Below are 14,415 nucleotides of genomic sequence, written 5' to 3' on the forward strand. Positions count from 1 at the left end.
GTCAAGGGTTTTGCTATTCTGGAAAAGTCTTGGATGAACCTTCTGTAGTAACCAGCTAGTCCTAAAAACTGGCGTATGTGTTTCGGAGTTTTCGGGGTTTCCCACTTTTCAACAGTTTCTATCTTTGCCGGATCCACCTTAATACCTTCTTTGTTCACTATGTGACCGAGGAATTGAACTTCTTCTAACCAAAATGCACACTTTGAAAACTTAGCGTACAGTTTTTCCTTCCTCAATACTTCTAATACCTTTCTCAAATTTTCACCGTGTTCTTGGTCATTCTTTGAGTAAATAAGTATGTCATCAATGAAAACAATGACAAACTTGTCAAGGTATGGTCCACACACTCGGTTTATAAGGTCCATGAACACAGCTAGTGCATTAGTTAAACCAAACGGCATGACCATAAACTCGTAATGACCGTAACGTGTTCTGAAAGCAGTCTTTGGAATATCATCTTCTTTCACCCGCATTTGATGATACCCGGAACGTAAGTCAATCTTTGAATAAACAGACGAGCCTTGTAGTTGATCAAATAAGTCGTCGATTCTCAGTAGTGGGTAGCGGTTCTTGATGGTAAGTTTGTTCAACTCTCGGTAGTCGATACACAACCTGAATGTACCATCTTTCTTCTTGACAAACAAAACAGGAGCTCCCCACGGTGATGTGCTTGGTCGAATGAAACCACGCTCTAAAAGTTCTTGTAATTGGCTTTGTAGTTCTTTCATCTCGCTGGGTGCGAGTCTGTAAGGAGCACGAGCTATTGGTGCAGCTCCTGGTACAAGATCTATTTGAAATTCAACGGATCGATGTGGGGGTAATCCCGGTAATTCTTTCGGAAATACATCAGGAAATTCTTTTGCGACGGGAACATCATTGATGCTCTTTTCTTCAGTTTGTACTTTCTCGACGTGTGCTAGAACAGCATAGCAACCTTTTCTTATTAGTTTTTGTGCCTTCAAATTACTAATAAGATGTAGCTTCGTGTTGCCCTTTTCTCCGTACACCATTAAGGGTTTTCCTTTTTCTCGTATAATGCGAATTGCATTTTTGTAACAAACGATCTCCGCTTTCACTTCTTTCAACCAGTCCATACCGATTATCACATCAAAACTCCCTAACTCTACTGGTATCAAATCAATCTTAAATGTTTCGCTAACCAGTTTAATTTCTCGATTCCGACATATATTATCTGCTGAAATTAATTTACCATTTGCTAATTCGAGTAAAAATTTACTATCCAAAGGCGTCAATGGACAACTTAATTTAGCACAAAAATCTCTACTCATATAGCTTCTATCCGCACCCGAATCAATTAAAACGTAAGCAGATTTATTGTCAATAAGAAACGTACCCGTAACAAGCTCCGGGTCTTCCTGTGCCTCTGCCGCATTAATATTGAAAACTCTTCCGCGGCCTTGTCCATTCGTGTTCTCCTGGTTCGGGCAATTTCTAATAATGTGGCCCGGTTTTCCACATTTATAACAAACTACATTGGCATAACTTGCTCCGACACTACTTGCTCCGCCATTACTCGTTCCGACACCATTTGTTCCTTTCGTTCTATTAACCCCTGGTCCGTAGACCTCACACTTCGCCACGCTATGACCATTTCTTTTACACTTGTTGCAAAATTTGGTGCAGAACCCCGAGTGATACTTTTCACACCTTTGGCATAGCTGCTTCTGATTGTTGTTGTTGTTGCGGTTATTATTATTGTTGGGATGATTGTTGTAGTTGCTGTTGCTGTTGTTGTTGTTGTTGTTGTTGGGCCGTTTGTTGTAGTTGCGATTGATGTTGAGATTGTTGGGATAATTGTTGCGATTATTGTTGTAATTGCTGTTGTTGTATTGGTGATTCTTATCACCGTTTTCCTCCCACTTTCTTTTGACTTGCTTCACATTGGCCTCTTCAGCAGTCTGTTCTTTAATTCTTTCTTCAATCTGGTTCACTAGTTTGTGAGCCATTCTACATGCCTGTTGTATGGAGGCGGGCTCGTGTGAACTTATATCTTCTTGGATTCTTTCCGGTAATCCTTTCACAAACGCGTCGATCTTCTCTTCCTCATCTTCGAATGCTCCCGGACACAATAGGCACAATTCTGTGAATCGTCTTTCGTACGTGGTAATATCAAATCCTTGGGTTCGTAACCCTCTAAGTTCTGTCTTGAGCTTATTGACCTCGGTTCTGGGACGGTACTTCTCGTTCATCAAGTGCTTGAATGCTGACCACGGTAGTGCGTACGCATCGTCTTGTCCCACTTGCTCTAGATAGGTATTCCACCATGTTAACGCAGAACCTGTGAAGGTATGCGTAGCGTACTTCACTTTGTCCTCTTCAGTACACTTACTTATGGCAAACACCGATTCAACCTTCTCGGTCCACCGTTTCAATCTGATCGGTCCTTCGGTTCCATCAAATTCCAAAGGTTTGCAGGCAGTGAATTCTTTGTAGGTGCATCCTACACGATTTCCTGTACTGCTAGATCCAAGGTTATTGTTGGTATGTAGAGCAGCCTGTACTGCGGCTATGTTTGAAGCTAGAAAAGTACGGAATTCCTCTTCATTCATATTCACGGTGTGTCGAGTAGTCGGTGCCATTTCCTTCAAAATAGTTAAATGGAACAAGTTAATCATACAGAATATTAAGAGTAGTTAATAGTATTTCGTAGCATAATATGAACTCATTTATAAAAGCTTTTTCTTCATATTAGCGTTTTATAAGTTTAAATTCGGGTAGTACCTACCCGTTAAGTTCATACTTAGTAGCTAATATACAATTCAACTACTACAATTCTATATGAAAAACTGATTATAATAATATTTCGCGTTCAAACTTTTACACAATATTTTACAAACTTACAATACCGCTTATTTTACATATAGCATGAAATATAGCACACAATAAATTTGATACAAGATAGTTGTGAAGATAATTCTAGCTAGTACACAAGTCGTTCAGCAAAGGCAATAAAGACACGTAATTCATACGTCCAGAAACAAGTCATGCATTCTGGTTTTACTAGGATTACTTCCCATCCTTGGTCTTGTGGAACATAACCATTATGGCCGTTGATAAGACAGCGTGTTGTAACGTCGTCAAAGGGACGAGGGTTACGTAATGTCCAACAGTCCCGTAACAATCTAAAAACCTCATTTCTTACCCCAATTACCGACTCCGTCACTTGTGGAAACGTTTTGTTTAATAGTTGTAGCCCGATGTTCTTGTTCTCACTTTGGTGAGAAGCGAACATTACTAATCCGTAAGCATAACATGCTTCTTTATGTTGCATGTTAGCCGCTTTTTCTAAATCACGAAGTCCAATATTCGGATATATTGAGTCAAAATAATTTCTTAACCCGTTGCGTAAAATAGCATTTGGGTTCCCCGCAATATATGCGTCAAAGTAAACACATCGTAACTTATGGGTTTCCCAATGTGATATCCCCCATCTTTCAAACGAAAGTCTCTTATAAACCAAGACATTCTTGGAACGTTCTGCGAATGTCTTACAAACTGATCTCGCCTTAAATAGTTGTGCCGAGGAATTCTGACCGACTCTAGACAAGATTTCATCAATCATGTCTCCGGTTAGGTCTCTTAAAATATTGGGTTGTCTATCCATTTTGTGTTTTTAAACTGTAAAATAGACAAGAGTTAGATTCATAAAAAAAATACTTATTAATACAAGCAATTTTTACATATATCATAAAGCATAAGCACACTATATTACATATATTACACCACACGAATACAACTATCTTATTCCGACTCGCTCGTTTCTTCTTCTTCGGTTTTGGTTCGTTTTGCCAAGTTTCTAGGGATATATGATGTTCCCCTAATACGAGCCGTAATTTTCCACATTGGTTTAGAAAAACCTGGTGGTTTAGAGGTTCCCGGGTCATTGTTACAACTTAAGGACTTCGGGGGTTGACGATACATATAAAGTTCATCGGGGTTGGAATTAGATTTCTCTATTTTTATGCCCTTTCCCTTATTATTTTCTTTTGCCTTTTTAAATTCAGTTGGGGTAATTTCTATAACATCATCGGAATTCTCGTCGGAATCCGATTCATCGGAGAATTGGTAATCCTCCCAATATTTTGCTTCCTTGGCGGAAACACCATTGACCATAATTAACCTTGGTCGGTTGGTTGAGGATTCTTTTTTACTTAACCGTTTTATTATTTCCCCCACCGGTTCTATTTCTTCTTCCGGTTCCGATTCTTCTTCCGGTTCCGATTCTTCTTCCGGTTCTGACTCTTCTTCCGGATCCTCTTCGGGAACTTGTGAATCAGTCCACGAATCATTCCAATTTACATTTGACTCTTCATTATTATTAGGTGAGTCAATGGGACTTGTTCTAGAGGTAGAAATCTATCACATAATATCAAACGCGTTAAGAGATTAATATATCACATAATATTCACATGTTAAAAATATATAGTTTCCAACAAAATTTGTTAAGCAATCATTTTTCAAGTAAACACGGTCGAAGTCCAGACTCACTAATGCATCCTAACAAACTCGATAAGACACACTAATGAAAAATTCTGGTTCTCTAAGACCAACGCTCGGATACCAACTGAAATACAGTTGGGGACAACCACCGTCCCACCCAGTGCCTTCCCAGCTAACCGCCTGGTGACCACTGAGTGTACCTCAGATACTGATTTTAGGGCCTGCCTCTCAGCTACTGCCAACCCTCGTAAGGGATCGCAAGGAGTAAGAGCCAATGCTTCGTCACAGGTAACACTGTGAGAACCTCCTTTACGACTAACCCGCCACACATGGACGGCGTTATACCAGCTCTGATACCAACTGAAATGTCCCGTTCTTATTGATTAAAAACGTTCCATATTAATTGATTTCGTTGCGAGGTTTTGACCTCTATATGAGACATTTTTCAAAGACTGCATTCATTTTAAAACAAACCATAACCTTTATTTCATCAATAAAGGTTTAAAAAGCTTTACGTAGATTATCAAATAATGATAATCTAAAATATCCTGTTTACACACGACCATTACATAATGGTTTACAATACAAATATGTTACAACAAAATAAGTTTCTTGAATGCAGTTTTTACACAATATCATACAAGCATGGACTCCAAATCTCGTCCTTATTTAAGTATGCGACAGCGGAAGCTCTTAATAATCACCTGAGAATAAACATGCTTAAAACGTCAACAAAAATGTTGGTGAGTTATAGGTTTAACCTATATATATCAAATCATAATAATAGACCACAAGATTTCATATTTCAATACACATCCCCTACATATAGATAAAAATCATTCATATGGTGAACACCTGGTAACCGACATTAACAAGATGCATATATAAGAATATCCCCATCATTCCGGGACACCCTTCGGATATGATATAAATTTCGAAGTACTAAAGCATCCGGTACTTTGGATGGGGTTTGTTAAGCCCAATAGATCTATCTTTAGGATTCGCGTCAATTAGGGTGTCTGTTCCCTAATTCTTAGATTACCAGACTTAATAAAAAGGGGCATATTCGATTTCGATAATTCAACCATAGAATGTAGTTTCACGTACTTGTGTCTATTTTGTAAATCATTTATAAAACCTGCATGTATTCTCATCCCAAAAATATTAGATTTTAAAAGTGGGACTATAACTCACTTTCACAGATTTTTACTTCGTCGGGAAGTAAGACTTGGCCACTGGTTGATTCACGAACCTATAACAATATATACATATATATCAAAGTATGTTCAAAATATATTTACAACACTTTTAATATATTTTGATGTTTTAAGTTTATTAAGTCAGCTGTCCTCGTTAGTAGCCTACAACTAGTTGTCCACAGTTAGATGTACAGAAATAAATCGATAAATATTATCTTGAATCAATCCACGACCCAGTGTATACGTATCTCAGTATTGATCACAACTCAAACTATATATATTTTGGAATCAACCTCAACCCTGTATAGCTAACTCCAACATTCACATATAGAGTGTCTATGGTTGTTCCGAAATATATATAGATGTGTCGACATGATAGGTCGAAACATTGTATACGTGTCTATGGTATCTCAAGATTACATAATATACAATACAAGTTGATTAAGTTATGGTTGGAATAGATTTGTTACCAATTTTCACGTAGCTAAAATGAGAAAAATTATCCAATCTTGTTTTACCCATAACTTCTTCATTTTAAATCCGTTTTGAGTGAATCAAATTGCTATGGTTTCATATTGAACTCTATTTTATGAATCTAAACAGAAAATTATAGGTTTATAGTCGGAAAAATAAGTTACAAGTCGTTTTTGTAAAGGTAGTCATTTCAGTCGAAAGAACGACGTCTAGATGACCATTTTAGAAAACATACTTCCACTTTGAGTTTAATCATAATTTTTGGATATAGTTTCATGTTCATAATAAAAATCATTTTCTCAGAATAACAACTTTAAAATCAAAGTTTATCATAGTTTTTAATTAACTAACCCAAAACAGCCCGCGGTGTTACTACGACGGCGTAAATCCGGTTTTACGGTGTTTTTCGTGTTTCCAGGTTTTAAATCATTAAGTTAGCATATCATATAGATATAGAACATGTGTTTAGTTGATTTTAAAAGTCAAGTTAGAAGGATTAACTTTTGTTTGCGAACAAGTTTAGAATTAACTAAACTATGTTCTAGTGATTACAAGTTTAAACCTTCGAATAAGATAGCTTTATATGTATGAATCGAATGATGTTATGAACATCATTACTACCTTAAGTTCCTTGGATAACCTACTGGAAAAGAGAAAAATGGATCTAGCTTCAATGGATCCTTGGATGGCTCGAAGTTCTTGAAGCAGAATCATGACACGAAAACAAGTTCAAGTAAGATCATCACTTGAAATAAGATTGTTATAGTTATAGAAATTGAACCAAAGTTTGAATATGATTATTACCTTGTATTAGAATGATAACCTACTGTAAGAAACAAAGATTTCTTGAGGTTGGATGATCACCTTACAAGATTGGAAGTGAGCTAGCAAACTTGAAAGTATTCTTGATTTTATGAAACTAGAACTTTTGGAATTTATGAAGAACACTTAGAACTTGAAGATAGAACTTGAGAGAGATCAATTAGATGAAGAAAATTGAAGAATGAAAGTGTTTGTAGGTGTTTTTGGTCGTTGGTGTATGGATTAGATATAAAGGATATGTAATTTTGTTTTCATGTAAATAAGTCATGAATGATTACTCATATTTTTGTAATTTTATGAGATATTTCATGCTAGTTGCCAAATGATGGTTCCCACATGTGTTAGGTGACTCACATGGGCTACTAAGAGCTGATCATTGGAGTGTATATACCAATAGTACATACATCTAAAAGCTGTGTATTGTACGAGTACGAATACGGGTGCATACGAGTAGAATTGTTGATGAAACTGAACGAGGATGTAATTGTAAGCATTTTTGTTAAGTAGAAGTATTTTGATAAGTGTCTTGAAGTCTTTCAAAAGTGTATGAATACATATTAAAACACTACATGTATATACCTTTTAACTGAGTCGTTAAGTCATCGTTAGTCGTTACATGTAAATGTTGTTTTGAAACCTTTAGGTTAACGATCTTGTTAAATGTTGTTAACCCAATGTTTATAATATCAAAATAGATTTTAAATTATTATATTATCATGATATTATGATGTACGAATATCTCTTAATATGATATATATACATTAAATGTCGTTACAACGATAATCGTTACATATATGTCTCGTTTCAAAATCATTAAGTTAGTAGTCTTGTTTTTACATATGTAGTTCATTGTTAATATACTTAATGATATGTTTACATATCATAATATCATGTTAACTATATATATAACCATATATATGTCATCATATAGTTTTTACAAGTTTTAACGTTCGTGAATCACCGGTCAACTTGGGTGGTCAATTGTCTATATGAAACCTATTTCAATTAATCAAGTCTTAACAAGTTTGATTGCTTAACATGTTGGAAACATTTAATCATGTAAATATCAATCTCAATTAATATATATAAACATGGAAAAGTTCGGGTCACTACAGACCAAACCCTATATTCAAAGGATTCAGATAATTCTGGATCCGTTGAAATCTTTAGAGAATATCTTGCTCCTTACTCTAAACCCTTGCAGACAATAGTTTCTATCATCCTCTGATCTTAGATATTCCGAGATATTATCGTATCTTTCATTATAAATATCCTCCATATTTCTGGAGATATTTTTATAACTATTCTTATCTGAAATCATTAATCTCTTCGTGCTATCAGTATTACATCATATAGAAACTGTTAGTTTCTATATTCAGTAAACTTTCGAGCTTAAAATATGAATGTTATTGAAGTAATGTTGGGAACTGATGCATGAGTTAGTATAATATAATGACACTTGATCAACGTGATTATATTACAGTAAGTCATGCTGAGTTTCTAAATGGGACATGATGATTCACAGATTATAACATCATCATGTACCATGTTACACGACTCTTACATTTTATCTGATATATAAATATATCAATAATATATTTTCTTGATAGTTCTAGCTTTCCCGGATATTCTGGTAATTTGACGAATCAAGATCGTGCTATTACCATTTCTTTCTTAGAACATTAACTATGTTCATTTCGAAATTCATATCTATCAATTCTGGACCGTTGCTCGCTTTACTAGGGGTCGAGAGGATAATAAAAAGGCAAAGAGATCCAAAATATAAGAGAAAATATAAAGCCCAATAACAACACGGAGATTACAAACCGTGGATATTAATACGAATAGCAATATAAAGACACGGTAGAATTAAGAATAGTATCACCCCAAGGTAATAGTAGAAGTAAATAAATTCTTCTGGTGGAAGATTGAAAAGAAGGATGACAGAAATGATAACTAGGAAAATATCAAGGATTAGAACGGGATTAAGCATTTTCACAATCTTTTGGATGTATGAACTAAGAAAGAAAGTATAGGAATGGTGAGAATAATGGAATGAAAGAGTTTAATTTATAATGAAAATATCAGACAGAGTAATCGAGACAGATCATCGTATTTAATGATAGAGATCTAAATTTCATTACTCGCCGAAGAATCAAATCTTATAGATTTCGAAGATTTTCTTTAAATCCCTTGAATTCCGGAATTCAACCATGACTAGTCAAAAGTTATGATGAAACTTGTCATTCTCATTTCACTATTTAGTGATAGCTTCATTCGTGCTCTTCGAATAATCGAATTATTTTATCTGTATTATTCAATAATGATAAAACTCTATTTATCAGCTCATATTCGTCAGGAAAACATATTTATTGTTAGCCATGATGACCTCACTCAAATTTCGGGACGAAATTTCTTTAACGGGTAGGTACTGTGATGACCCAGAAATTTCCGACCAAATTTAAACTTTAATCTTTATATGATTCCGACACGATAAGAAAAATTTATAATATTGAGTCTCGAAAGTTTTGAAATCTATATTCATGTAATCAAGTACCCTTTGACTGTGCCCGACGATTCACGAACATTTATGTGTATAGATATCTATATATAAGATCTAGTTAAAACTTGAAAACGTTAACAAAGAATTAAACGTATAATACTTTACGTGAACGTACCTGTTTCAATATATATAAATTAATATACTTATCTAAGTAATAAAATTTGATAAAACATAATTATAGATATAGTAATTTGAAAACATATATATATGAATTCTATACATAAATATTATTATATGTGTGTTGTAATATATATATATATATAATTTATAAATATTAAATAATTAATATACATTATTATACTAGTCAATATTACATAATTTATAATATGTAAGGTTAATATATTAAATTTTATTACAAGTTAAAATAGAATGGCTATAGTAATATTATTATTTACTTTCAATATTAATATCAACATTTACATAATTAATATTATTATTTTAAAGACACAGCATATAAATATGAAATTTGATATAAATCGATATATTATTATTACATATATTTTTTTTAGTTTTAATAGATAGTATTATTATTATTATCAATAATAATGTTATTATTATCATTTTTTATTATTATTATCATTATTGTTACGTATTATTATTATTATTCTTGTAATTACTTATATTAATATAATTTTGATAAGGTATTAGTAATATTATTATTCTTATAAATTCTATTATAATTATTATTAGGATTCTTATTAAAAATTAAAAATAATAACAAGTTATATTAATAGATTTATATTATTAACTAAGATTACATAAATTAATATAATAGATATATAAATAAAGACAAATGCAGATACAAGGATATATAAATACAGATATAAAGATATATACAGATGTATATATATGTACAGAGATACATACGTAAACATAATTACAGGAGAGTGAAATTCTGTTTCCCATCGTTGTCAAAAACTGTAGGTGATTAGCTTAAGTCGTACGAATCAGATTCTAAACACACAGATAAAACCAAAATCAGTTGCCCATCTCAATCTAATACTGTAATTGATTTTTGTTATGTTCCTAAAAACATTTTACATTATTATCACTCGTACAAATCAAATTAACATCACCATTAAATCATCAAACTCTGCAACTCTTTCTTGTTTCCTCTTTTGTTTATCTGTTGCAGTAAACCAAAATTGTACCACTGGGTATCTGCTACTTTCTGTTGTTTTAAACCAAAGAAACCAAACCAACACCCACTTCCACCTTGTGCAACCGTCACCCTCGCAAACACCACTTTCTCTCTTACTCTCTTATTCATCTTTCTTTCTTCTTTCTGTTAGCTTGGCCGAGAGTTATCATCACAACTATGTATCCACCACAACCTTTGAAACTATTGTATTTTTTTTCGAGATCAACCAAAACCGCCATCATCGCCTTCATTTATTATCACCAACACCTTCATCAACTAGAAAAACCATCGACCTTGATCACCTCAAACACCACGTCAAATGGGTACCATCTTGCTGCTCGTCCCTTTTAATTCCTGGTTTCGACCCATACAAACCCACAATCGACGGTCACCATGAAACACAAAACCGAACACCAATTTCTCTTTTTCTCTCTCGCTATGTTCCTAATTATATTCGAAAATCATCAACCTCTTTACAATAAAAAAATCGATGCAGTATTGAAAATCCTCACACAATACGACACTATATATATTTGAATATGCAATCATCAAATCACTTTATCGAATAAAAAAAAAATGTGGCAGCGTGTTTCTTCCTTCTGTTATGGCCGACAAGTGCTAACAAGTTAACCCACTTTTGCAATACTTTTGCTTATTCTATAGATAATGGTTTGTATAGTTGGAGTTTTCTTTCCTAATCCTTGTCTCCTTGCTACTGCAAAAGTGTTGCTAAACATATTCACTTAAAAGTTCGGCTGTATAAAGAACATATTAGTGGGCTTAGATGGTTAAGTGTATTGGGCCATGATTGATTTGTGTATTGGGTTGACTGTTTGAACCTGCTGCTGCGTATTGCTTTTATTTTCTGTCACGAGATAGATTTTATGATGATGATGATAAATCGTGAGATGTATGATGATGATGAGGGAGGTGAGTGTGACGATTGATGATCAAGATGATGAGATGGTGATGATATCGTGATGAAGATGAATGAGATACGATGATCACGAAGATGATTATGATGATGCCGTGAGATAAGGATTCTTTTGTTGTTGCTTCTGTTACCAGACGAACCCAAACATAACCCTTTTATTGTTATACTCTCAAGCCTTTTAAATGGGGTTAAAATCATGGGCCATGGAATTAATTGGTTGGGCTGTTATCTTGGGCTTATTAATAGGTCGAACACGAACGGGTTAAATATATTTGGAATGGGTATCAGATCAAAAATGCAAGTCAGCTCAGATGGTTTAGCGGGCGTGTTGTGTAGCCAGAGGTCGCGGGTTCGATTCGTGGCAGGGACGTTTTCTTTTTAGGCAACTTATTTAATTGAGGTAGTCTCATCTTTCCTATTATTATAATTATAATTATAATTATAAATATAATTATAATTATTATCATTATTATGATTATTGTTATTACTAGTATTATAATTATAATTATTATCATTTGTGTTATCATTTAGTTGATTATTATTATTAGTAGTAGTAGTAATGTAATTACTAGTATTATTAAATTACACTTAATATTATTAGAATGATTATTATTACTAACTATTATAATTATTGATATTAGTATTGCTAATTTTAGATATTATTATTATTACTACTAATATATGTAACATGAGAAAGAAAGATTATCATTTACTAATTTTATGATGAAAATAGTTACAAACATGTTTATTAGTATAAGTGTTATGAAGTTGGTTATAACTTTAAATTATAAGAACTATAAATATACGTTACAAAATTTAACACGACGTTATGATAAAATTTATTATTACTAACACCATTATTATTATTATCATTAAATTATCAAGGTAAAGTATCATTATATTATAAAATTCTCAAAGTTAGTACTTTTATTAAAACTATCCTTAACAGTAAAATTAATATTTTTACAGTTATAATTATTAATATCATTATTATTATCATTATCATTATCATTAATAGAATTATTAACATTATCACCTTATTAGTAATATTAAGTATCGCAATTATTATCATTTTTACTACTATTAATATTTTTATGACTACTATTATAGTTAATATACAAATGATATATATATATATATATATATATATATATATAAATATATTTAATACATATAACATAACAAAGATTAATATTTTTATATAACAAAATAAATGTAAGAAACATATATATATTATTAATATAAAATGAATATAACTAATAAATTTATATATATATTTGTTCGAATACAACTATGTATATTAATAAATATAATGATATAGGTTCGTGAATCCGAGGCCAATCCTATACTTGTTCAATGTCGTCATATGTATTTTTACTACAAAATACATTAGGTGAGTTTCATTTGAATCCCTTTTACTCTTTACATTTTTGGGCTGAGAATACATGCAAATGCTTTATTAACTGTTTTACAATATTTATATGCGTGAGTTTCATTTGCTCCATTTTTAAATGCTTTTGCAATATTTATTTTTGGGACTGAGAATACATGCGCTGCTTTTATAAATGTTTTACGAAATAGACACAAGTAATCGAAACTACATTCTATGGTTGGATTATCTAATCGAATATGCCCTTTTTATTAAGTCTGGTAATCTAAGAATTAGGGAACAGACACCCTAATTGACGCGAATCCTAAAGATAGATTTATCGGGCCCAACAAGCCCCATCCAAAGTACCGGATGCTTTAGTACTTCGAAATTTATATCATGTCCGAAGGAGGATCCCGGAATGATGGGGATATTTTTATATACAAATTGTGAATGTCGGTTACCAGGTGTTCAATCCATATGAATGATACTTTTGTCTCTATGCATGGGACGTATGTTTATGAGAAACGAAAATATGAAATCTTGTGGTCTATTAAAATTATGAAATGATTATTTATGATAAACTAATGAACTCACCAACCTTTTGGTTGACACTTTAAAGCATGTCTATTCTCAGGTACGAAAGAAATCTTCCGCTGTGCATTTGTTCATTTTAGGGATATTACTTGGAGTCATTAATGACATATTTCAAAAGACGTTGCATTCGAGTCGTTGAGTTCATCAAGATTAATATTAAGTCAATTATAGTTAGATATATTATGACATGGTATTCATGCCGTAAACTTTCGATGTAATGAACTATTGTCTTTTCAAAAACGAATGCAATGTTTGTAAAATGTATCATATAGAGGTCAAGTACCTCGCGATGAAATCAACTATTGTGAGTCGTTTTTAATCGATACGGACTTCGTCCGGATGGATTAGGACGGGTCCTTTCAGTAGGGCATTTGCAAGAAATCAGGAATAATTTAAATTATTGAGGGTGATTTGTGTGAAAATGATTAAATTTTTACCAAAGTTTCCAAATATATTGGCGTTTGTTTGCTGAATGATAAATGGTGCACATCATTTGTTCATTCCGTCTTGTTGTTATTTCACATATATTTTGCATCTTGTCGTCAAAATTAGTTGCTTTTGCTGAACTTAATGCCAGTCTTTGAAAATGCGTTGTTTTACCCTGTTGTGTACATAAGATAAACTGCAAACATATATACATATTTTTGAAGTTTGGTATATTACCCCACATTCAAAAATTATTAAAATCTAAGAATAAAAGTTAGATAATTATAAAAATGATTACAATATAAACAAAAGTATTAAACGTATCAATAATTACAAAGTACAAAAAAAAAAAAAAATAAGTATACTAGGGATGATACTGGTACCAATAGGGGTTCCAGGCATAACCATAGGTGCTATAGAATGCTTCGG

This window comes from Rutidosis leptorrhynchoides, chromosome 6 (genome assembly GCF_046630445.1).
Source record: "Rutidosis leptorrhynchoides isolate AG116_Rl617_1_P2 chromosome 6, CSIRO_AGI_Rlap_v1, whole genome shotgun sequence".
NCBI lineage: Eukaryota > Viridiplantae > Streptophyta > Magnoliopsida > Asterales > Asteraceae > Rutidosis > Rutidosis leptorrhynchoides.